This window comes from Thermobia domestica, chromosome 7, assembly GCF_964235325.1.
Source record: "Thermobia domestica chromosome 7, izTheDome1.hap1.1, whole genome shotgun sequence".
NCBI lineage: Eukaryota > Metazoa > Arthropoda > Insecta > Zygentoma > Lepismatidae > Thermobia > Thermobia domestica.
Genome location: NC_137460.1, coordinates 251,962,471 through 251,989,743, shown reverse-complemented (window position 1 = coordinate 251,989,743; position 27,273 = coordinate 251,962,471). Strand labels below are relative to the sequence as shown.

General features: G+C 34.8%; 5 non-coding genes across 5 annotated transcripts; 1 reads left to right on the top strand and 4 right to left on the bottom strand.

Moving 5' to 3' along the window:
• Positions 1 to 306: 306 nt before the first annotated feature.
• On the top strand, positions 307 to 378 carry TRNAG-UCC (transfer RNA glycine (anticodon UCC)). Its single transcript has one exon. It is a non-coding gene; the product is annotated as a tRNA-Gly (tRNA).
• A 23,319-nt stretch (positions 379 to 23,697) lies between these two features.
• TRNAG-UCC (transfer RNA glycine (anticodon UCC)) lies at positions 23,698 to 23,769 on the bottom strand. The gene has a single exon. It is a non-coding gene; the product is annotated as a tRNA-Gly (tRNA).
• Positions 23,770 to 23,903: 134 nt separating this feature from the next.
• On the bottom strand, positions 23,904 to 23,975 carry TRNAG-UCC (transfer RNA glycine (anticodon UCC)). The gene has a single exon. It is a non-coding gene; the product is annotated as a tRNA-Gly (tRNA).
• Positions 23,976 to 25,740: 1,765 nt separating this feature from the next.
• On the bottom strand, positions 25,741 to 25,812 carry TRNAG-UCC (transfer RNA glycine (anticodon UCC)). The gene has a single exon. It is a non-coding gene; the product is annotated as a tRNA-Gly (tRNA).
• A 755-nt stretch (positions 25,813 to 26,567) lies between these two features.
• TRNAG-UCC (transfer RNA glycine (anticodon UCC)) lies at positions 26,568 to 26,639 on the bottom strand. Its single transcript has one exon. It is a non-coding gene; the product is annotated as a tRNA-Gly (tRNA).
• Positions 26,640 to 27,273: the final 634 nt, after the last annotated feature.

Genomic DNA, 27,273 nt, shown 5'->3' with positions numbered 1-27,273 from the left:
TAACTATTGCATTGTTTCGAGTTGAAATTACTAAGAGGGAAAAAGTTAAATTCGTTTTAAGGAGAATCCTATATGTTGCAATGGAAGTTGGTTAAGTTGAAAGTGAACAAACTTTCCAATTAAAAATTAAAGCTTTCAATCGTTTCTACAATGCACAAGATCACAAGTATTTTCTTTCTTCACACTTGGAAGCACTTTTGTAGCAGTGAGTGGCATGAAACGACAGAATGTAGCTTGTCACGATCAGTCGACCTTGACGCTTCAGTTATTAGATGAATAAGAAGTCTACCATACTCAATTCAACGAGCGATGGTGGTGTAGTGGTGAGCATAGTTGCCTTCCAAGCAGTTGACCCGGGTTCGATTCCCGGCCATCGCAATTTTTAAAAAGTTACTTTTAATACTTTTTCCTTATCTTTGGTTTACATTTTGTACTTATATTCTTTCTATAAAATAGCAATTTCATAGTTTCCTTGTTTCCGTTTTTTTATTATTATTATATTTTTATTTTCTCAGGAAATACTATGTTACGAAATGTTTTTTTTTGACCAAAATGAAGTAGCCGTTTCTGTTGAAAGAACTGGCATTATTTTGCGTGCCCTGCATTCTCATTGAGTACAATTTCGCCGCAAGCCAAGACCGCATCCGAGGATAGAGCCTTCGTCAACTGCCTGGTTTATTTAGATATAAGTTCTCCATTACAATTAGATAGGTTTGAGCAGGGGTGCATCCACATGTGGGGTTCACCGAATGCCTCTCCTGACCTCCCCCCCACAAACTTCGCAACTCGACATACTTTTGTACACTTTCCCAATAAAATTCTTCTTGTTCAGGAAATAAATGACTGATGTAGCATAAACATTTGATCTTAAACGTTATGTGTAGTATTTGTTTTCTTATAAAAATTATCTGGTCTTTTTTTTTTTAAGAATACAGGTGGCAGTAGTTAACAATTACTCCTTCCTTTTGGATATGAAATAATACCAATTCAGTACTATATATACATGGACTGGATCCCCCCAATTTGTGGATCCTCTCAACAAAAAATACTAGGTGTGCTCCTGCGTTTGAGTCTTACACAGGATGTTTCAAAACAACATTAACAACGTTTGAGAGGTATTCCTGACACCAAGATAAGATAAAAAGTATAGATCAACTTCGGTGCACAAATGCTTCCTTTCGGAGTTATAGACTGCTTAAAACATGAAAAAAATAACTTTAAAAGTCCATAGCTCCAAAACTATGGGACCTACCGTAATCGAGACAAGACCACTTACGAACTAATATTTGAGCTATCCAAATGTCTAAGATTCCGAATCCTAAGGTACTCACGCAACAGTTTTTAAAGAGGGAGTTTGGCTATGGGCATATAATATGAACTATACACCAACTACCTCTATAAAAATTGTTGCAGAACTACCGCAAGATTGTGAAACTTAGATATTTGGATACGGCACTTACTAGTTCCTAGGTGAAGTCTTGACCCGACTACGGGAGGTCCCACATTTTTGGAGCTGTTGACCTTCAAATTCATATTTTCACGTTTCTGGCAGCATATAACTCCGAAATGACGAATTTCTGCACCCAGGTTGGCCTATATTTTTTGTCTTATGTTGGTGTCAGGAATCACCTCACAAACGTTGTCGATACTGTTTTAAAACATCTTGTATAATCTGTTTTAGTATTGTTTAAGTATTAATGACTCATTTTGAAATTTAAATATGTAGTTTCTACACTTTTATTTCCTAAAAATACGAGCCGTAAATACTTTATTTGAAAAGAAAAGAAAGAAAAGAAACAATTGATTTCTCCTTTTCCTTTGGGGAGGAGGGAGAAAAAAGAATAACAACTTATAAACTCATAAACTATCAAAAAGTTGCGGCAGTAATTTTAGAAAAAGAAGTTGTTTTTTTCTTACATTCTTTATTTAGTTAATTCATTGATTTTCCTTCCTTCATTGATTGATTGATTTTACTTAAACCTTCTGAAACAACGATATTGTGAAAACGGGACTACGTATGATTCTTACACACACATCATCCCAGGAAGAATTCGTATTGGATGCAGTTGGAAGATGCAATAGAATATAATGGTGCCCATGAGAGGAGACTGGGAAGATTTGTCGTGACTACGTATGAGACGAGACAGAGGTCTTCCAATGAAAGCAGGTGGACTTTTCTAGACGAGACAGCCCCAAATCGTGCATCGTAAACAATAGTACGCAAGACTATGTCTCATAAGCGAGGCCTCTCCTCACCCTGGATTACAGAATCATGGCATAAGCTTCAACTCAATCACGTTTAAAATATAATTAACTAACTCTATGGCGCATGGAACCCAGAGGTTCACAAAAGCTCTTCATTGACTTCTATTCTTCGCCAACTGAATCCGATTTCTACTTTGTATTTCTACAACATCCATCTTAATTGTCCTCCCATCTGCGCCTAGCTCTTCCTAATGATCGTTTTCCGATTAGACTTCCAGTTAAAACTTTCCTAATTTCTTCCTTCCTGGCTACATGGCCTGCCCACCTGAGCCTCCTATACTTGATAGCCCTAACAATATTTGATAAACGGTATAAATTATGCATTTTCTCGTTATGAAATTTTCAACATTCTCCATTCCCGTTCCTCACTGATTCTCAAATACTTTTTCAGTCAGCGTTCTTCCCTCAGATTTTGCACACGGCAACGATAATATCGGTGGAAGCGCCGATAATGTCGGCGGTGAAATCGACTTCAATGTACTCAAATCGTAGCTTGCACACGCCACCGACATTATCGGCCGCGGCCAAGCCCCCGATGTTGTCGGCGATATCGCCGACACCGATTTTGTCGGGGGCAATGTTTTCTTATGATTGGATGCACATGCACCGATAATGTCAGCGGGCCAGTGGGTTAGATGAGGAGAGTGAGTGACAAGGCGCTGTGTATTCTTGTTTCGTTTCTTGTCTTTGGAATTTTGTTGTTTCCATTTTTTCTATTACAATTGTATAATAATATTATTATTATCTTGGGCTTAAGTTTAGAGTTGCCCCTCCAGTCTGAAGTTACCCTTGGACTTTGCAACATACAAAAAACAGTGCTTAAAATATTAAAAATTGTTACATTTCACTTAACTTCAGTACTCCGTGTGTTTCACAAAAATATAAAAGGTTTTCTTCATAATTTTTGCGTATCCGTTACACTTGTTCGCCATATTCGCCATATTTTGCAACTACCATGCTGCTGAAACCTTCCGCAATGCTTCCGCATCCGGCAAATAGTACTAACTTCCACATATCTTTTCTCGTATTAAACATAACTCTCCTGCCGAACTTACATTCCTAAACATCAAATAAAAACTTCAAATTATCATTTCTTACCTCATTTCTCCTGTAAATTTTCCTGATTTTTATAAAAAGCGGAGGGGTAACTCTAAACTTAACCCTTATCTTGTCCTATAAACAACTTCGGAACAGCTTATGATTATTAATTTTTTTTTACAGTCTCTGTTGTGTAGTAGCTAATTCCTTTGTTAAATAGTATAAAATGTGGGAAGTCTGAAGAGTACTGGTTTTCCTCTAAATAGCTATTACCAAATAGAATGTAGGAAATTTAGATAACCAATTTCTTGATTATTTTTCACTCCTTTTTTATTTTTGTTCTTTCTCTCTCACACACACACACTCTTTGATGGTATATTTTTTAATCTATTAATGCATTTAAATTTTAATACATTCTGGAAAATAATTTAACCGTAATTTTCAAAGTTTGATACACTGTGAACGTAAGCATATGGAAAAATCCTGATTATTATTATTTCCTTTTATTTCCATCAGAACTGTGTGCAGATCACTTTTCCCGGTCCCACTCAATAAGCAATGATTGAATAGAATATTTGTTGACAAGTCAAAGTAGAATTATTATTAGTTTGAAACGAAACCAGCACAATCAAACACTCTTTCCAAAGCTCCAAGGACAAGTGACTCATTTGACACTTTCTTGATTGTGATCTCAACAACAGGGATGTGCCTTCATGCTTCACTTGTTGCAGATTTTTTCTCTCGCTTCCAAAACTATGCCAAATCTCCCATTTTTTTAAAAAAAAATGTAGAATGGCAATTGAAAACAAAGACCAAAGCTATGTATCCAAGTTTTCCCTCTCCCCTTTGTACCGGGATCGACCCCCTGATAGAGTTCTGCAGTTTAGCTACAGTGACTGGATGAAAAGGTTGTGTATTATTGCATTCTTACCTTTCTAGTTTTGCTTAGATTTTTAGAGATGGCAAGAATTTTTCCATTCGATATTTTAACCCTTATTGAACTTGTGTAATGTAGACCGTGCATATGGGATAAGATAACAGGCTCTTTCAAGGACCGAGTTGAAAAGCAAAAAGCATGGCGAGAAATTTATGCAAGCATTGCCCAGGATTTCGAGTTCATGGACAAAAAGAAACGAGAAACGACAGGTATGTACGCAACAGCGCAAATCTGTCTTCAACATTAAGGGGGACGGGTAAGATCATTTTCCATATTATATATATATATACAAATATAGCGATGTTCAAAATATTTCTGCGGTCGAGAAACAATGCTGTGGAGGATCAGGGGAGCAGAGTTGTCTTCAACATTGGGAGGCGGGCAGATTTGAGGCTTATTCTGAGTGGACATTAATTTCATCTCACTTTCCTTTCTGGCGACCAGACACAAATAATAAAATTTCTCCCCCAAAAAACACATTTCAAATCGGATTATTGGGGGACAATCCCCCCAGTTCCAAGATTGGAGAGGACATGTCTCCTTCTTCTCCGTGGGATTTGCACCAGTGTATGTGTGGAGCAATGTAAAACAAAATTACTATTTCGAATATTATCATTTAGTCTACTATGACATTAGTGTTAATTGCATGGAAAACAAAATAATATACATACATACAATATGTAACGGTGTTTCAACAAAAATTGAAACTAATGCATTAGTTTGCAATGTACCGCAGCATCAATTCTCATGGAAACGAAAATAATATGTTTACGACATCCAGTGGTGTACTTACGATTTTGTTTCCGGGGGCTTTGATAACTTTCGGGGGGGCTTAAGCCCGGAAGCCCCCCCCCTAAATACGCCACTGACGACATCTATTTAAAACAGCACTGTTAAATCTAAACATGTTTACGCATATGCCTATTTTTTCTAAGTTTTGTACCGTCCTCCACACCTCTTCAGAACAGTTTTTGTAGTCCTTGTTTTAAAAAATAATTTTCCCGATTACTGTTAGTTTTATTTGTTTTCATATATGCAGAAGATTTTTAGAAACACAATGCAGAATATATTGTGTGTGTCGCTTACTTTGCTTATCACTGGCAACGATATTGTCTGCGACGTGTGCAAAAAAAGCCGACACCGATATTATCGGGGCTTCCTCCGATTTTGTCGGTATCGTGTGCAAACACGCTAAGCGACCTCGTTTCGCAACCATAGAGCATAATAGGCACAATTATAGTTTTATTTATTCTAAGCTTCAAATTCCTCGACAGAATTCGTGACGACAAAAGATTTTTAACTCAATAAGATGTACTAAAAACAAAGAACGTTTAAGATATACTAAAAAGAAAACAAATAACTAGCGATGCATACGTTTAGAAGCGAGCGAAGGATTAAGTTAGAAGAAATCCATACTTTTACTCTTAATCTTTTAAACCCCGAGCAATAGCAGTAATTCAAGTCTTAAAATGATTACTTAACATTAAGGAAAAGAAAGAAAAGTATACTTTGTTAAACTTAAGGCTAAATTCACACCTTATTGTGTACCGGTCTCAGCCCAAAGTGATTGATCTCATTGCATAGTGCTAAAGGAAACACATGCTATGTTTTTTATGAAGCTCGATGATTTCTTTACTACAAAATTTTTCTTGTAAAGATGGAAATAAAGTCATCCCCTTGTCCGTCACAGATCCCAACAAGCCCTAATAACCTCTCCGTTGATCTCGGACCATTAGCAATAGCACAATGATCTAGGAGGTTTGGGACTCTAGATCTGAGTCCCCCCTTCTTTGACTATCTTCAGTCCATCCATAAACTTTAAATTGTTTGGTGGTACGTGTGTATATGACCAAGTTGCATCTTCGTTGCAAGGTAAACTCAAGTTGCATCCTGAGCTTCTCCGTGGTTAAGCGGTTAGCGTACGCGCCTTTGGCGTGGGAGGCCCGGGTTCGATTTCCGACGGGAGCTCATGTGGTTCGGATTGCCTCGCTGCTCAACGGGACGTTAAACTCAAAATCAACTCAACTCAAGTTGCACCCTCAAAAAATGATCTCAGCCCCCCTTGTCTTAGTCTTCTGGCTACTGGCCGGCCATGGAACGGGCTAATAGCGTAAAAAGTGCAGTGCGTTGTACGGAAACACTAATCGTTACATGGAAAGCTTAATTACTAGTATGTGTTCCGTTCTAATCATTCGATATAATAGTACAAGATTTAGTAAATACAGGCTTTTTGCTTAACATATTATGAATATGTTACTGATTTCCATGAAACGAATTTGTCGGATACAGGGAATATCAAGGTTTATTGAACTGCATGAATGTAAGGTAACATTTGGGAAGGAAATTGCTTGAACTCCTGCCAATTAACTCATGACAAGAAGTTTCGCAATTCAGAAGTTGAAAGGTTCTGTAAGTATAATAAAGGCTAGTACACATCTTTCAAGTATAGTTTATCAATCTTATATCCTATGCGGCAAACGGTAGACAGTTCAGCGAGTTAAAATAACTCCTTTCTCTTTTTCTTGCCCTACTCACTGCTACACTTTAGGCACCATTTTTCCAGCACTTATTGTGTATATATCCTTTGTTTCTGGTGATTCTTTACTCCATTCTGATCTTTGATGATGGCTATGGCGCTGTGTATTGCACATTGCATTTTACTTTTCGATATTGCTACCAGTGCCGTGCCGTAGAATATCAGCGCCCGAGGCGAGAGTATACGATGGCACCCCCCTTACCTCCTGTACATATGAGTGAGGTCGACAGATCGGCTGCGAAGCGACACCATGGTTGACGCGAAGCGTGAAAAAAATTTCAAAAATAAACCCTGCTTTTCCTTGATTTTGAGCACTTTTTATTACTTTTTCCTTCCATTTTCTATATATCTTTTCTTGTTTCTTTCCAAATTTTGCGCCACCTTATTTCGGCGCCCGGGGTCTTGGCCCCTCCCGCCCCCGTCCCCACGGCACGGTACTGATTGGCACATTTAACTCTGGGTAATTAGGAACCTGCCAATGACTTAGCTGCTCTGGAATACCACTTCATTTGAGATCAGCAAAGTCAAGTGATACCGGTTGTTGTCTAGGAAAGTTCAGTAACCGTTCGAACTCACCAAATCCTGTTTGTATTGCATCATCGACCCAGCGTTGTGAGGACAATTGGTAATTACTTGAAAGAAAACAAGTAACGAACTTCGATCTGGAAAGCCAGGATTAACGGTTAGCTATACATGAGCCCAAAGTCATGAGGGTCACAAATCGGTTAGAGCCCTAAGGAGTGTTGCGCCAAGAGATTAGTTTTTCTTTAAATCGAGAATTTGCTTCAAGAATTTTCTATAATAAAAAGTAAACACTACATCCACAGTGATTTCACACAAAAAGCAAAATCATCAAAACAAGAGATACAAGTTATAACATGTTACTTACTTCCAATGATGGATTAGTGGTCACAGAAGTGGGTGAAGTGTTTCGTGTACTGAAGGAAGCATAATGGACTCCTCTTGATTCAATCTTCGGTTTGTCCTTGTGTCACAATCTATGCCCTGCATTCAGCGACCATTACATAGAATTAGACGGAAGAATTGATTGTGCGTCCATAAACAGATACAGCGGTAATTTTATCCATTTCTCCCCTTCTTCTGTAATAACGTGAATGTTACAATGTATGTGACCTGAAAGATTTGTCACAAGGCTGATATAAAACAACTGTCTCAAAATTGAAAAATTAGTGCAAAACGCTTTTGTCTCCGTTGTTTTATGTGGTACGAGATTAGAGTTTTTTTTTTTTTAATATTTCTATTGTAAATTCAGAGCGTGTATTGTCGCAGGAAATCGAACTGTTGTGGCCCGCTTTAGGCGGAAGTATTTACGAGTTAATTTTGAGTTTAACGTCCCTTTCAGCAGCGAAGCTATATTAGACGGGATTTACTGATTAACGTGGAACCCGACCACATGAGATGAACTCCCACCGGGAATCGAACCTGGGTCTCCCACGCCAGGAAGTATTTACGTATGTCTGTCGACAGTTAGGAGAATACGAAGGGGTATCAAAAAGTTACTTGCAGTCACCTAGAAGAAATCCACTCTGAAGAATTCTGAGAACATAATAGTATTAGTCCTATTCTACGTTGTCACCGTGCCTAGTGACACATTTTTGCCAGTTGTTCTTCACTTCCCGTAGCCCTGTTTTGTAAAAGTCTGCAGTTTGACTTTGAAACCACAGCTACAGTCTCAGAAAAGACTTCATCCCTTCTGTCAAAATACCGTCCTCTGAGTGAAACCTTCGTTTCTGGGGAGAGAAAGAAATCACTCTGTGCTAAGTCCGGTGAGTGTGGGGGTAGGGCAATATTTCATATCCTACTTGCACTACCTTTATCATGGATGGATGGGCAGGATGAGCTGGTGCATTGTCTACCAATAGCAGCATTCCTTTTATGACCAATCGACGACGTTTCTTTTTCAGTTCCTTTCCTAACTTAGGAGATGGGAATAATAGTACTAGTAATACTTTGCCCCTGTGGTAGGTAATCTGTCATGATGACTCTTTCACAACTCCAGAAAATGGAAAGCATCACCTTGGAGGTAGACTTCTGCGCTCGTGCCTTTTTAGGGTGGGGGAGGAGGGGTGTTTCAATTGGTGGGTCACAAAGATAAACCAACTTTAATTCATTGTCACTAGTCTGTCAAAAAATCTCTTACAAGCAATAATAGATACGCAGGATAAAAACCACCAAGTGCATCAGGTTGGCAATAACGACATACATTTTAAGGCCATAACAATAACTTTTCTCCACTTGCCGAAAAGAACACATCGGATTTTACCTCGTAGCATGTAATTTTGTTTACGTCAGACAATAATAGAGTTAAACAGAAGTCAAAGTTAAATGTTACAAGTTGGGAGTTATTTTGGAATGGTTTAGTTGTAATGGAAAGATCGAAGACTCACAAAAAAATTTAGATATTTTTATAAAAAGGCCTTGTGTCCATCTTAAACATAAATTAAACATAATTTTCTTACAAGGCTGTCTATATTCTTTATTATAAATTAACGAGAAATGTTACAGTTTCGGAAGTATATCACTTCCTTCTTCAGACTACTATTCCAACTGAAATCATAGATAACGTAACATAATTTGTTATCTCTACCAATCAAGAATCATTTTTTCATTTTTCATTAAAATTCAAAATATGTGTCCATTGTTGTGACAATTTTAAACTCTTTACAGAAATAATACATTGTTAATTAATCTTTATATTTCTTTTAACATATATTAACTAAATTAAATACTAATTAACTATCTAAATATTAAAATTTTTTACCTAATATTGAATACTAAATTTTCTACCTGAATATTGATTACTAATTAACTGCGTGAATATTGAAAAACATATAAATAAAATTTAACCCTATATTGTCCTTATATTCTACTTTTCTTCTTTCTTCTTTCTTCTCTTTTCAAAATGTCCTCCCATTCTTCATTAATACTCAAACCACTATTCAAGTTCATAGCTTTAACGTACACTTCCTTTATCCTCTTCGCTTCTTTCCACTTCCTAACCAGTTGTCTCCCTTCATATTCCAATATTTTTGCTCCTTCCCAGTTTACTTCGTGGCCTCGTTAATCTTATATATAAAAGAGAACGTACAAATCCTTTGTTCCCTCATCACGGTAATACGGCTGAACCAATTTCTTTCATTTTTGGGGGGTTATTAGGATTTGGACCCTAGATGGTTTTTATCATATCACTTTAATTTTCAATTACCAGTGTCTTGAGATAATTGACCATTCAAGTGTCCATAACGTACAAATCCTTTGTTAGTTCATCATAGGTAAAAATAAACGTATTTATATGCAACCCGCATGACCGTGTCACTCGGCGGGTTAACATAAATGACAGGCGATATAATGTTAACATTAGTGCAATCTACTATGGTTTTTATCATATCACTTGAAAGCGAAAAAGTAAAAATTATCTAAGTAACAAAGTTTATTGCGTTCCGGGGTGACCGCAGCGAAGCGGGGCGGGTTAACATAAATGACAGGCGATATAATGTTAACATTTACTGCAATCTTCTATGGTTTTTATCATATCACTTGAAAGCGAAAAAGTAAAAATTATCTAAGTAACAAAGTTTATTGCGTTCCGGGGTGACCGCAGCGAAGCGGGGTGAACGCTGCTAGTTTATAATAAAGAATATAGACAACCTTGTAAGAAAATTATGTTTAATTTATGAAAAAAAAAAATTATATCAACCAACTAGTAAATGTTAGAATAGGGAAAAAACTGGCAGAGGAGAGTGCAATTGAAAGGGAAGTTTGACAGGAATTTTGTCTCTGGCCGACATTATCTACTGTCTCTCTAGAAGAGATAGTGAAGAAGTGCATGCATAATGAAGACAGTATTTCCGTAGGAGGTAGAATGAATAGGCGTCGATTTGCATTTGATTAGTGATGGGCAGTGGTAATATTCCCGGTGGGAAGGAAAATAAAAAAATGGGAATATTCCCGAATTTTTTCCCTGGCATATAAATTCCCGGGAAGGAATTTATTTCCATTTCTTTACTTTGTCTTCAAAATTATAAGAACCATATGACTAATTGCTTTATTTTCATTTATTATGATTTACTTCTAGATTTCAAATAATTTGGAGGTTTAAAAAATTAAAATTAGTTGACTATATTTTATATAACTAATAATAATTTAAAAATTGTTGTTAGGAGTTCTATCGAAGATAGGGTTGGAATGGAAAGATAGAAGACTCATAAGAAACTTATACATGAACCAACAAGTAAGTGTTAGGATAAAGGAAGAACTGACAGAAGAGGGTGCAATTGGAAGGGGAGCTCGACAAGGATGCTGCCTCTTGCCAACATTATTTAATGTCTATCTAGAAGAGATAGTGAAAAAGAGCTTATATGATGGTGACGGCATTTCGGTAGGAGGTAGAATGATTAGATGCATAAGATTTGCAGACGATATGGCACTTGTTGCAAAATTTGAAAAGAAAATCAATAAAATGTTAGAAAAAATGAGAAAAGGCTTTGAAGAATATGGGATGAAAATAAATGTTAGAAAGACAAAAGCCATGGTGATTGGAACGAAGGGGTCTGTGTCAAATATAAAAGTAGGAGGGGAGAAAATAGAACAAGTGAATAGTTTTCGATATCTGGGTAGTATTCTTAGTAATGACATGAAATGCGAACGTGAAATAAAAGCAAGGATAGGAATGGCGAAAGAAGCCTTTAGGAGGAAGAAAAGTCTGTTTTGTGGGACCTTGAATAAAGAGTTGAGAAAAATACTCATAAAATGCTTCGTGTGGAGTGTTGTACTGTATGGGGCGGAAACGTGGACATTACGTAAAGGTGACAAAAATCGACTGGAAGCCTTCGAAATGTGGGTGTGGAGAAGAATGGAAAGAATTAGTTGGGCCGAGCGGAAAACGAATGAGAGAGTGTTAGAAATGGTGGGTGAGAAAAGAACACTTTTAGATATTATTAGAAAGAGAAAGAGAAACTGGTTGGGATATTGCCTAAGAAGAGATTGTATCATGAGGGACGTCCTAGAGGGTATGGTGGCGGGAAAGAGAGGGAGGGGGCGAACGAGACTACAATTAATGGATGATATTAAAACAGAAAGATCATATGCGAAGACGAAGAAGTTAGCGGAGGACCGTGGAGCATGGAAGCTTCTCAGCTACGGCAAGTGACCTGCCAATAAAGGTAGAATACCTATGATGATGATAATAATATGATCTTTTAAGTTCCATTTCCATTTGCACTAAAAAGTAGCAAAGTACTAATTTACAAATGATTAAAAGGAACCAGTTTTTAAAGTAATGTAGAAATTATGTAGAAATAGATATGAAAGTATATTAATACACCCTGGACCACCGTTAGTAATAGACGTCGGTGTGTCTCCTGTTTCTGACTCGAATTTCAAAAAAAGTACTCGGGCTTCTCTTACATGTGAATTAACGCATGAAATTTCGAGAAATATGTAGGAAGAAAGGTTGTGTGTGGCAGTGTTACGTGCAAAATTATAAAGATAAGTCAGTGTCTTGAAAATATTGTGAACATAAATATGGATGTGCAAATGTTGAAAACTTGTGAGGCATGTGTCTTCTGGCAGCTACCCAACCTAATTTGTTTATGAGGTTTAAAACTTTAATATGTTTATACAACAGTAGTAGAGTGAAGTTTAGAAAATCCACTTACACGTAAATTTAAATTGTTTAGCAGCTTAAAAGTATGTGGACTTACTATACCATTTTCTCACACATATTTACTTGCACAGAACATATTGTAAGTAAATATACATTATGCGAACTCTCTAAATATAATATTAATAAAATAACATAATATCGTTCGGAATATACATTTCAAAGACTACTCTGGGGACAACAGTTCTAATATACTGTGATATAAAAACGAATTTAACTTTGAAATCATAGTATAGTAATAGAATGCTATTTTCTTTGTGATTGTACATAAATTCCCGGAAAATCCCCATTTTGGGTAATATTCCCAGGGAATATTCTCGAAAAAATATCTTCCCGAGAATTTACCCATCACTACACTTGATATGTCAGTTGTTGCAAATTCTGAAAATAAAATCAATAGGATGTTAAAAAAAAACTTGAGAAAGGACTGTGAAAAATATGGGATGAAAATAAATGTTCGAAAGACAAAAGCAAAATGAAAGAGGTAACTAGTTTCCAATACCTCGGTAGCATTGTTAGTGAAAATACGAAGTCTAAACATAAAGTAAAAGAAAGAATAGGAGTGCTGCAAGAAGTATTTACGAGAGAGAAAAGTCTATTTTGTGGAAACTTGAAAAAAAGAATTGAGAACAAGACTTGTAAAGTGCTTTGTATGGAATGTTGTACTATACGGGGCGGAAACATAGGCATTATGCAGAAAGGATGAGGAATGAGTGGAACCTCTCGAAATGTGGGTGTGAAGAAGAATGGAAAAAATTAGCATAATCTCGCGAATAAAGAATGACAAGGTGCTAGAAACGGTGACAGAGAAAAGAACAATTTTAAGTGTAATTGAAAAAGGGAAGATAAACTGCTTGGGACGTCAGCTAAGAAGAAAATTTATCAAGAGGGACGTGCTAGTGGGTATGGTAGCAGAAAAGACAGGAAGGAGACGAAAGCGGCCACAGTTGATGGATGGTATCAAAAGAGGAAAATCGTACGTGAAGACGAAAAGATAAGCTGTAGGCCGTAGAGCATGCAAGCTTCTTAGTTGCGGCAAGTAATCTACCATCAATAACTGCAGAATACCTGTAATGACGTTGATGATGATTATGTTAAAGCTTAATTTTGGGCGATATCTTTTTAAGTACACTGTATACTTGCGTTTCGTTACTGTCATTGTGAAAAGTTTGATGACAGTGTATTTCAGTATACGTTTAATCTCAACAGGTGACGTGGATATCAGAATAGATTTTCAGATTTTCACAAAATAGTTTTCGACGACAGCATCAATTTCACCTTAATATTCAGTATCAAGGCTTAGGTTTATTAAAAAAATTGTTCTATTGATGTTTTCGAACACTTGTAACGTTATATTCAGCTCAATGAGATTTATGAATTAGTAGATGCTTCATTTTGAGACCTTTTTCTCTCGTTAAATGCTAATTCTAGGGTTTAGGTTTATTTTCATGAATGCGTTATCCGTGTGCTAAGATAGTGTTTATTATGGCACAACGGTCGTGTGTGTTGAAATCCAGCTCTACGAGAATTAGCATTTGTTACAATCAGAAAAAGATATTTTGAGAAATAGGAAAATAAGGTGTTAAAAGGTCTAGGAGGATGCATAACTTTTATATTAAACAAAAATCAAAATAAAATTAAATCTCTCAGCTTTATGTCCCATGATTACGCTCTCTAGACTAAGGGAGACGATGATTAAAGCAAGTGAATCATTATCTAAGGTTGGTAGAATGAAAAAGTGAGAGGAAACGGGACCACCGCTAGAAAACCTTCGGACACGATGTTGTCCACCACAAACTTACTTGGCTGGGGATATAATCAGGGAGTTGTACCACTGAGCCACCGTGCCCCCTTCCTAAACAAAAATCAAGCAATAATTCAGTTTTACTATATTTTATTCGGTTAATTAATCAGACTGGGCGCCTTCCATTCCGTTGCTTTATTTACAAGATTAAGACGTACATTTTCAACAAAACGTATGTTGAGAACTTATTATATTTTGCAATTAAGTTTGAGAGTTATAGAAATATATTGGAGTGATCGGAATCCAAACTTAATTAACACTATCAATCGTCATATTTACTATTTAAAAAATCACACTTACATAGAAAAGATTAGTATTTGCAGGTTTAAACACGTATACAGTAATAAGAGAAATAGACTGGCGAACTTCTAGTGTATTTCCATATTTCCATGTCATATATTGATACACAGTTTTAGGATATTTAAGAAAGATAGGATCGAAACAAGTTCTTCACTGCGTAAAATATACATATACTATATGAAGAGTACGAGTTTCAAAATTAATTGTAAAGTCCACGCGACGAGGAAGTTTTGGAGTCTCTTAGACAACACCAGTTTACCCAAGGCTTATTTCAAACAACTGTTCAATATCACATGATTCGTTGTATAAAAAGTAAAACTTGATAAAGTTATTGTACAAGCATAATGAGGATATCAACGTTTAATAAAAATGCAAGTTATTTCACAATGAAGTACAATTATAAAAATGGTTCCAATGTTGTTCTGTCACACCTTTCGTGATCTGTCGTGATATGGAATGATTCTGATGATTTCTAAATGAAATTAAGAAAAAAAAAAAAAAAAACATGGAATACATTTTGTGTATAAATTTAGAAAACAAGAGAAGACGAGAAAAGCTTTCTGAGAATCGAGAAATAATTGTTTTAGAATCGAGATAAGACGAGAAAGAATTCTCGGAAGGTCGAGACGAGACGAGAATTCTACAAATTTACGAAACCAGACAAAAAAAAAAAAAAAAGAAACCTCCAGTAGGGCAAAGCTAAAAATAGTTATAAATCATGTTACAAAATATTACAAGCTGTATATATATATATATATATATATATATATATATATATATATATATATATATATATATATATATATATATATATATATATTTACCTCAAGCGACATTGACATCTAAGACCTAAGCAATGAACTTAGCGTAACTTATTTCAATTTCTAATTCCGTTGATAGCATTTAAAAGTTCTCTTTTTTTGTAGCACTACAACAAGCAAACGTATTTATTTAGTACTCTAAGTATCAAGTAGTATACAACATTAACTGTTATATACTTTTGTGTAGTTATACTATACTGTCCTTTGTCAATAATCTCATTTCTTCATTTAAGAATTCCTTGAAATAATAGCCTTATTTGCTCTTATTTAATTCACAGATAATCTACTTGGATCTGGAAAAAGGATGTGGCAGCTCAACGAAAACATAAATAGTTATGTAATTCTTATATTTATTACTGTAATTGCATATATATAATGTAAATTGTACTATAGTCTATTTTAGTATTACAAGGTAGGAAGCCAAAAACCAATAGTAAATGCATAACTTTAAATTATTGCTGATGACGATATCCTTCTTTTTAGTTTACATAAAAAATAGTTCAGAAAGATCTTGATCTGTTCTTTGTGTCCGATTCACTAGTAAGAGAAACCTGGTTACAATAGAAGCAATATCTAACTGTTACTTTGAGGTGAGGCGGCTTTGAGTTTAACACCCCTTTCAGCAGCGAGGCTATAAGAGACGGGACCTACTGATTAACGTGGAATCCGAGCCACATGACCTCCAGCCGGGAATCGAACCCCCGGTCTGCCACGCGCGTACGCTAACCAGTTAGCCAGGAAGGTGCTCTAAGTGTTACTTTGATTAACTCCATGAAACACTATCAACTTTACTTGAACTCCATGCATTTTAATGTATCATCATCACAATCATAGGTAACCTGCCATTGTTGTCAGGTCACTTGCCCAAAACTCAGAATCGTCAAAATCCTCAGCTAAAACTTTTGTTGAAATTAACTTCCATTTTAGTACAGTGGATTTCCTTCTTTTTCGTGCCACCGTACATTCTACGTCCCTCATAATACAGTTCCTTCTCAGCCAATATGACAACCACTTTTTCTTTCTCTTTTCAATTACGTCTAAAAGTTTTATTTTCTGTCCTACTCTGTCTGTGATTTCTCTCTCATAGGTACCAAATTTCACATAAGTAAATCCCCACGCTAAGCGGGTTTGCATATCCAGGCTCCTAACTATGAAAATATTTACGATCACTCCAACCCCAATCATTTCACAGATTCAACGTGTTGTATATAAGTTATTAGGACGTAAAATTGAATGTAATTTATACGAAAAACCCTTTTATGCATTGCAAGACCTGTAACGTCCAAATATTCACCACAAACTTAAAGTTATATCGACATAAACAAACAAACAAACAAAAAAAAAAGTGTGGAGCACGAAACCACTTTACACAAAAGTCAAAAGAGATCATTGAAGACATAACAACTGGTCGAGCGGTTTGTGTCACTAGTCTATCAATCAGAAGTTTCTGTGTTCAAACCCTGTAGAAAATATTCTTTTTTTTTTCTGAAAAGTGTGTTCCTATTTTCATCAGAGAACTGAGAACATTTCATTGAATAAATCTTTGGAAACAACTTTTTTCTCAAATTCGATTAGAAGCGAACATTATATGAATTGCTAATCTAAAATCCACACCTGAGAACAAAATATTAAGTATGTTCAATATGTCATTATTATCATTTGATTTGTAATTAAAAACTAATTATAAGCATTGACAATTTCAGAAGATTCTCCCCGGTAATGGTCAAGATATGAATGAGAAAAAAACTGATAAAACATTATTAGTCTACTTTGAGCATGATCGAAAATAACTTATGGCCACGAAGGGGAAATTTATGTCGACAGGGTCTCAAATTCTCCGACGGGTCATGACCTGAAATTATCATTGTTTGAAAGGTTTCCTTAACAAATAGAATATTATATTTATTTCTCGTTCTACGTTTTGAAATGGAAAAATCATAATTTTAAATAGAATTATAATACGATAAGCATAAAGATTTATACAACTAATGAAGTAAATATCCTTGTGTAAGTTATCGATTTCTATTCGGATTAAAACTCGAATACTCGTTTGCATCACACTTTAAAGTAATTCCTCTCTCTATATATATTTCCTACTGGAAAGCATGTTTAACTCCAATTACTTAATCAATATTTTTAATAATATATTTTTATTGTAATACTCTTACTATTCAATGTTGTATGCACTTAATTTCTCAAAGCAAAACCTCACAAATGTATAATTGACTAGTAAATATTATCAAATAAATTATCATTTAGTTTACGTAAATATTGCATCGCCTGATTTGAAACTTCGTATTTTAATAATAATAATAATAATAATAATAATAATAATAATAATAATAATAATAATAATAATAATAGTAATAATAAAATCATAGCCATATCTTTATCAGAATTTCAGGCTTAGTCAATAAATGAATTCAACATAGTCTCTATTCGAAGCTCTATTTAATCGAATCAGATAGAAATACGAAGAGGAACTTCGAGAACAGGTAAAAGAAAAATGTTACTTTGGTGGGTTTGGAAGTAACTTTTAAGAGTTTTTTTTTTTTTTTTTTACAAATTACAGACAAATGCCTTGGACACTTTTTTCTTTTCTTTAAGTTAACTGATTCACCGAACGTATCTGACATATGAGTAACTTGTCTCTATTTTCTACTCGGTTATACACTCTTTTCCATTAACCTTGAACGACAAGAACACGAACACAAAAACATCCACATAGGTATGACAGTTAAAATTCCTAACTACCCCCACGGGGAATCGAACCCGGGACCACATACACCTGAGGCACACGTGCTAGCCACTAGACCAGCGGGAAGAGCAAATGAAAAGTATTTTGTAGTGTCTGAAGTTTATAGCTATTTCACCCTGTTGTAGTAGGTCTATGTCTATTGATTTTTTAATGTTTACCGTATTCGTTACTTTGAGGAATGATATATATTATTGATATAGGCTTTATTACATATTCGGCCATAAATATTATATAAATTATCAGAATTATTCATGATCTTTCATGGAAATTCACTGGTGCATGCACAGTAGACAGACAGTGTAATTGGAAGATGAGTTCAACAGAGATTATATATTCCGCCGATTATATTTTATTTAATAACTATTTAGAAGAGATAACGAAAACGAGTCTACATAATGAAGATGGAATTTCCGTAGAAGATAGAATGGTGAGGTGTATACGGTTTGGGGTTGATATGGTTGTTGTTGCAGAATCTAAAAAGAAAATTAATAAGATGTAGAAAACTTGAGAAAGGCTTCTGAAGAATATGGGATGAAAATAAATGTTAGAAAGACAAAATCCATGGTGATTGAAACGAAGCGATCGGTGTGAAATATAGAAGTAGGAGCGGGAAAAAACAACAAGTGATTAGTTTTCGATATCTGAGTACTATTACTAGTGATGATATGACATGCGAACGTGAAATAAAAGCAAGGATAGAAATGGCGAAAAGAGCCTTTAGGATGGAGGAAATAGTATTTTGAGGGGACCACGAATAGAGTTGTAAAGAAAAAGACTCATAAAAGGCTTCGTTTACTGTATTTTACTGTATTTATAGGACATAAACATGGACGAAACTGTAGAAACTGTTAAGAAGGAACTGTATCATGACGGATGTGCTAGAGGGTATGGTGGCAGGGAAGAGAGGGAGAGGACGAATTAGACTATATAGAAACAGAATTAGGCTATTGGCGATATCAAAACAGAAAAATCGTATGTGAAGATGGAGAGGTTAACAGAAGATCGTGGAGCATGGCAGCTTCTCAGCTGCGGTAAGTGACCCGCTGGTAATGGCGGAATACTTCTGATATAATGATACTGATAATGCACAGTAGGAACAGAAATATCCACTTTACTGTCGTTGCTAATACGAATCACAATGCAAATTTCTACAGGTTTGCAAAATACTTCGCTCTAAAAGCTGTAGAAAACTATCTGTTACTATGCGAGGGAAAATCATAGGTCGAGCAACAATTAGACAAATTGCCATTCAGATAGCTAGGGGTATGAGCTGTGACGAGAAAACAGTGAAGAAATTGATTTAGCGGTATGAAAAAGGTAGTGAATATTTCACATCTTGGCCAAGAAGTAGGAGACCAATAATAATAATATTAATAATAATAATAATAATAATAATAATCCAAGGAATTTATATTTATTTCCAGCAAGACTTTTGCATACCCTCCTAGTGCAATATGTTTTTGTAAAACGGCAATTATAAAATTGTCAAGCTGAATTTGAAAGTCATAATAAGTAGTGCTTTATTTATTTATTGCACAATTCTTTTATGCCAGTAGCTTTCGCCACCTTACTCGCTATTCATGCTTACTCAGGAGAGAGCTGCGGGTCCCTAGGTTGGGAACTACTGCTTTCCACCAAGGAATTCAGACATCCTGTTAGAAATTTGTGTTCTGACCAACATCAGAAAGTTGTGTTCTTCTGTTTCTACTGCGCATGCACCAGTGAATTTCCATGAAAGATCATGAATAATTCTGATAATTTATATAATATTTATGGCCGAATATGTAATAAAACCTATATCAATAATATATATCATTCCTCAAAGTAACGAATACGGTAAACATTAAAAAATCAATAGACATACTACAACAGGGTGAAATAGCTATAAACTTCAGACACTACAAAATACATTTCATTTGCTTTTCCCGCTGGTCTAGTGGCTAGCACGTGTGCCTTAGGTGTATGTGGTCCCGGGTTCGATTCCCCGTGGGGGAAGTTAGGAATTTTAACTGTCATACCTATGTGGATGTTTTTGTGTTCGTGTTCTTGTCGTTCAAGGTTAATGGAAAAGAGTGTATAACCGAGTAGAAAATAGAGACAAGTTACTCATATGTCAGATACGTTCGGTGAATCAGTTAACTTAAAGAAAAGAAAAAAGTGTTCAAGGCATTTGTCTGTAATTTGTAAAACAAAAAAAAAAAAAAAAACTCTTAAAAGTTACTTCCAAACCCACCAAAGTGACATTTTTTTTTACCTGTTCTCGAAGTTCCTCTTCGTATTTCTATCTGATTCGATTAAATAGAGCTTCGAATAGAGACTATGTTGAATTCATTTATTGACTAAGCCTGAAATTCTGATAAAGATATGGCTATGATTTTATTACTATTATTATTATTATTATTATTATTATTATTATTATTATTATTATTATTATTATTATTATTATTATTTAAAATACGAAGTTTCAAATCAGGCGATGCAATATTTACGTAAACTAAATGATAATTTATTTGATAATATTTACTAGTCAATTATACATTTGTGAGGTTTTGCTTTGAGAAATTAAGTGCATACAACATTGAATAGTAAGAGTATTACAATAAAAATATATTATTAAAAATATTGATTAAGTAATTGGAGTTAAACATGCTTTCCAGTAGGAAATATATATAGAGAGAGGAATTACTTTAAAGTGTGATGCAAACGAGTATTCGAGTTTTAATCCGAATAGAAATCGATAACTTACACAAGGATATTTACTTCATTAGTTGTATAAATCTTTATGCTTATCGTATTATAATTCTATTTAAAATTATGATTTTTCCATTTCAAAACGTAGAACGAGAAATAAATATAATATTCTATTTGTTAAGGAAATCTTTCAAACAATGATAATTTCAGGTCATGACCCGTCGGAGAATTTGAGACCCTGTCGACATAAATTTCCCCTTCGTGGCCATAAGTTATTTTCGACCATGCTCAAATGGACTAATAATGTTTTATCAGTTTCTCATTCATATATTGACCATTACCGGGGGAGAATCTTCTGAAATTGTCAATGCTTATAATTAGTTTTTCACTACAAATCAAAGGATAATAATGACATATTGAACATACTTAATATTTTTTTCTCAGCTGTGGATGTTAGATTTTCAATTCATATAATGTTCGCTTCTAATCGAATTTGAGAGAAAAGTAGTTTCCAAAGATTTATTCAAAGAAATGTTCTCAGTTCTCTGATGAAAATAGGAACACACTTTTTCAGAAAAAAAAAAGAATATTTTCTACAGGGTTTGAACACAGAAACTTCTGATTGATAGACTAGTGACACAAACCGCTCGACCAGTTGTTGTGTCTTCAATGACCTCTTTTGACTTTTGTGTAAAGTGGTTTCGTGCTCCACACTTTTTTTTTGTTTGTTTGTTTGTTTATGTCGATACAACTATAAGTTTGTGGTGAATATTTGGACGTTACAGGTCTTGCAATGCATAAAAGGGTTTTTCGTATAAATTACATTCAATTTTACGTCCTAATAACTTATATACAACACGTTGAATCTGTGAAATGATTGGGGTTGGAGTGATCGTAAATATTTTCATAGTTAGGAGCCTGGATATGCAAACCCGCTTAGCGTGGGGATTTACTTATGTGAAATTTGGTACATAAGGCACATACTGGACACATTCCCATGTACCTTAGGGAACATGATAGGCATATGCCTGCTATGTAATTGTGCGGTTAGGGTAATAAAAGCAATAGGACTTCTACTTGGATTTCGAGACACAGTCTCTACGTTTTCAGAGGAGCTGACTACTGGAGAAAACTATATTTTTGAATCTTCTTTAAGATATGAATTATTACGTAAAAAAAAAGAAGAAAAGAAAAAAATTTGAATGTAACTATGTGTGTGTAATCATCACGGCCAAATGACAAAGTTAAATGAAATGACTTTTGATATATAGTTAGGCCCCAATACAAACTGGGACGTTATCATATGGCTTCCATTATAATACATATCCTGAGGATTGAATGGGGTCCGAATTTCAAACTCATAAGATGGCACCCATCTTAGGGGAATGAAAAAGATTTAAATCGGGGGGAATATTTTCAAAACGTGTTAAATGAAAGTAGTACTGCGGAAATACTAGCAGCTCACGGTGAGCACGCTCAGGGATGTGCTTCTGGGGTAATTTCGTAGCTCCGGGGAGAACATTTCCCGTGCCATCCTCTGAAATAATCCCGATAGTGATTTAGGTGCTGAAAACAATAGTTACATCAAAACAGTTACAAGGGCCCTAATAGATGGATATTATGGAGGCACTGCAGCATTATGACAACCAACATTGGCAAACACATACATTGTTATTATTATTATTATTATTATTATTATTATTATTATTATTATTATTATTATTATTATTATTATTATTATTATTATTATTATTATTATTATTATTATTATTATTAAAATTTGCATTATTTCTGTGGTCATATATAAAATCGAAATAAATTCAGTACTTGCTTCTTCTTTTATGACCTGAATTAACTATTTCTGACCGTTCATTAGAGAAATGTTCATCTCATACAGAAGCTTTCAATACTGTCAAGTTGGCACCACTGGTCCTGCTGTTCCGATCAGAAGGAATTTGACGCAAGCATTTCGTTATGGCATTTTAAAACGATAGTTCCTGTTGTGCATCCTGTTGCTCCTTGTCGCATTATCAGAGTGTTTGCTGCAAAACAGCTGTAATTTTGGAATTGAGTTTAATCAAGGCACGTACAAGTCTTTGCGCTCTTGTCAATGTTAAGTATTAAGACTCTGACGTATGAGACAAGCACAAGAGTATTGAATATAAAGGAACTTTTCTCTCGAGGCCAACAAAGCATAGGTCACTCATTTAGTAGAAAATGATAAAATTAGGTTTTAAATTAACAAAAACAAGGAATTCGCAATGAATATACAAAATATAATATTCGAATTTAAATAATAATAGTAAGAGTATACTCTCCCTTATCTCTCAAATTAAGCATTATGCTATTGCAATTTTTTTTAATTAGATCCAGCACGCTCAAGACAAGTAAATTTTGTGGTGGACAAACACCGTGTGCGTGTGTTCTTCGGGGTTTTCCCGTTTCCTCCCACCTTCTTCATTCCACCAATTCACTCATTTCTCATTTTCACCGTCCCATTTAGCGTAGCTGGCATAATCGGGGACGTAAAACTAAAGATTTCATTTAATATAATTTACAATTAAACCGACCACCACGAACAATTAAATATAGAAAAAAAAATATACAGTTTCTCCATTTTTATTTAGCGATATTTAGCATACAAAAATGGAATTGAAATGGGATGGCCGGGACTCGAACCCACATCAACTCCTAGGAAGGCAACTACGCTAACGATTACACCACCATCCCTTAATAAATATTATACAAATGTCTCATCTTAATTAATTGACAAAAACAGAATACGAATAATTAAATATTGAAAAAAATATCGTTCTTCTCCAGTATTATTTACAGATATGTAGCATGTAAAATTTTAGTTGAAATGCGATGGCCGGGAATCGAACCCAGATCAACTGCTTGGAAGGCAACTATGCTAACCATTACACCACCATCGCTCAATGAATATTATATAAAATTCTTCTCTTAATTATTTACAAAAACAGATTACGAATAATTAAATATAGAAAGAAATTATCGTTCTTCTCCAGTATTATTTACAGATATGTAGCATGTAAAATTGGAATTGAAGTGCGATGGCCGGGAATCGAACCCGGATCAACTGCTTGGAAGGCAACTATGCTAACCATTACACCACCATCGCTCAATGAATATTATATAAAATTCTTCTCTTAATTAATTAACAAAAGGAGAATACGAATAATTAAATATTTAAAGAAATTATCGTTCTTCTCCAGTATTATTTACAGATATGTAGCATGTAAAATTGGAATTGAAATGCGATGGCAGGGAATCGAAACCGGATCAACTGCTTGGAAGGCAACTATGCTAACCATTACACCACCATCGCTCAATGAATATTATATAAAATTCTTCTCTTAATCAATTAACAAAAACTGATTACGAATAATTAAATACAGTGAAACCTGTCTATGTTGGCCACCATCGGTTCCATTGAAAAGTGGCCAACTTAGACAGGTGGCCAACTTACAGAAAATAAGTGATTGGTGTATTTTTAGAATAGGATTTCTAGTATTACATGGTTATAAAATTTTAATAAGCAATATCATGACAGCTACTTTTAAATAATGTATATAGAGAAATCATAATACACAGTACTAGAAAAAATACTACAGTATATTTAATATATGTGCCTTTTTCTTCTTGAAAACTAGTCTGGTACACTGAATTATTCGGACGGAAAACACAATCACACAACCATAAAATCGAAACATATGTACGCAGTTTATTGAAATTGATAGTGTAGCACACTGACTTATTCAGATTGAATTCAAGAAAAGCGAAATTATAAATTCAATAATTTATATGCAGTTTATATGATTTTTTTTCGGCAGTGATTCTGTAAATACCTTTCGAAAAGTAGCAAAGCAGTAAATAATAACAGATTTAATCACGGTGGTTCATCCTAGACTTTTTTTTTTTTTTTTGCACATATGCACATTCTAATTTTGTAGTAACTACCTCTTGTTAATGAGCTACAAGTGTTTCCCTTGAAGCAAAAGATGTTTCGATAAAATCTTAAGGGAATTCATACTTGAAAACCTCCGCTACTTTTCGACAAGCCGTCAGGTACCAATAAATCACAATTGAGATGGTTAGATTTAACCTTGAGAATTTTCCGGAATTACTAAAGCTTCCCACTGATGAAAGGAGCCGATATAGCTAATGGTTTTACCAAAACAGACAGGTTAAACAAATACGTACGACCATTTCCTGAATTCCTGTACGTGCGTTTTCTTATTCGCCACTCTCTTCACCACCCCTTTGTCAGGGTAGTGTTCTGGCCATTGACCTCCAAGATCAAATCGTGGGGATCTATGTTTCTCTGTGTCCAGTAACAAACACAGAACATTTGGCTCTCATACGGGAATACGAAAGAGTTAAGAAAAATATCAAAACGTATTCGCGTGGCCAAGATACACAGGTAAATTTATCAATAGCAACATAGGGTAAACATTGCTTCAATGCGGCCAACTTCCAAGATAGACAGGTGGCCAACTTACAGAGTAATGAGTAATGAATGTCTTATGGGAAAATGCAGGTTCAAGACGAACGAGGCCAAGATAAGCAGGTGGCCAACTTAGGGAGGTGGCCAAGTTAACAGGTTTCACTGTATAGAAAGAAATTATCGTTCTCCAGTATTATTTACAGATATGTAGCATGTAAAATTGGAATCGAAATGCGATATCCGGGAATCAAACCCGGATCAACTGCTTGGAAGGCAACTATGCTAACCATTACACCTCCGTCGCTCAATGTATATTATATAAAATTCTTCTCTTAATTAATTAACAAAAGGAGAATACGAATAATTAAATATAGAAAGAAATTATCGTTCTTCTCCAGTATTATTTACAGATATGTAGCATGAAAAATTGGAATTGAAATGCGATGGCAGGGAATCGAAGCCTGATCAACTGCTTGGAAGGCAACTATGCTAACCATTACACCACCATCGCTCAATGTATATTATATAAAATTCTTCTCTTAATGAATTAACAAAAGGAGAATACGAATAATTAAATATAGAAAGAAATTATCGTTCTTCTCCAGTATTATTTACAGATATGTAGCATGAAAAATTGGAATTGAAATGCGATGTCCGGGAATCGAAACCGGATCAACTGCTTGGAAGGCAACTATGCTAACCATTACACCACCATCGCTCAATGTATATTATATAAAATTCTTCTCTTAATGAATTAACAAAAGGAGAATACGAATAATTAAATATAGAAAGAAATTATCGTTCTTCTCCAGTATTATTTACAGATATGTAGCATGTAAAATTGGAATTGAAATGCGATGTCCGGGAATCGAAACCGGATCAACTGCTTGGAAGGCAACTATGCTAACCATTACACCACCATCGCTCAATGAATATTATATAAAATTCTTCTCTTAATTAATTAACAAAAACAGAATACGAATAATTAAATATAGAAAGAAATTATCGTTCTTCTCCAGTATTATTTACAGATATGTAGCATGTAAAATTGGAATTGAAATACGATGGCCGGGAATCGAAGCCTGATCAACTGCTTGGAAGGCAACTATGCTAACCATTACACCACCATCGCTCAATGAATATTATATAAAATTCTTCTCTTAATTATTTACAAAAACAGATTATGAATAATTAAATATAGAAAGAAATTATCGTTCTTCTCCAGTATTATTTACAGATATGTAGCATGTAAAATTGGAATTGAAGTGCGATGGCCGGGAATCGAACCCGAATCAACTGCTTGGAAGGCAAGTATGCTAACCATTACACCACCATCGCTCAATGTATATTATATAAAATTCTTCTCTTAATTAATTAACAAAAGGAGAATACGAATAATTAAATAAAGAAAGAAATTATCGTTTTTCTCCAGTATTATTTACAGATATGTAGCATGTAAAATTGGAATTGGAATACGATGGCCGGGAATCGAAGCCTGATCAACTGCTTGGAAGGCAACTATGCTAACCATTACACAACCATCGCTCAATGAATATTATATAAAATTCTTCTCTTAATTAATTAACAAAAGGAGAATACGAATAATTAAATAAAGAAAGAAATTATCGTTCTTCTCCAGTATTATTTACAGATATGTAGCATGTAAAATTGGAATCGAAATGCGATGTCCGGGAATCGAAACCGGATCAACTACTTGGAAGGCAACTATGCTAACCATTACACCACCATCGCTCAATGAATATTATATAAAATTCTTCTCTTAATTAATTAACAAAAGGAGAATACGAATAATTAAATATAGAAAGAAATTATCGTTCTTCTCCAGTATTATTTACAGATATGTAGCATGTAAAATTGGAATTGAAATGCGATGGCAGGAAATCAAACACGGATCAACTGCTTGGAAGGCAACTATGCTAACCATTACACCACCATCGCTCAATGAATATTA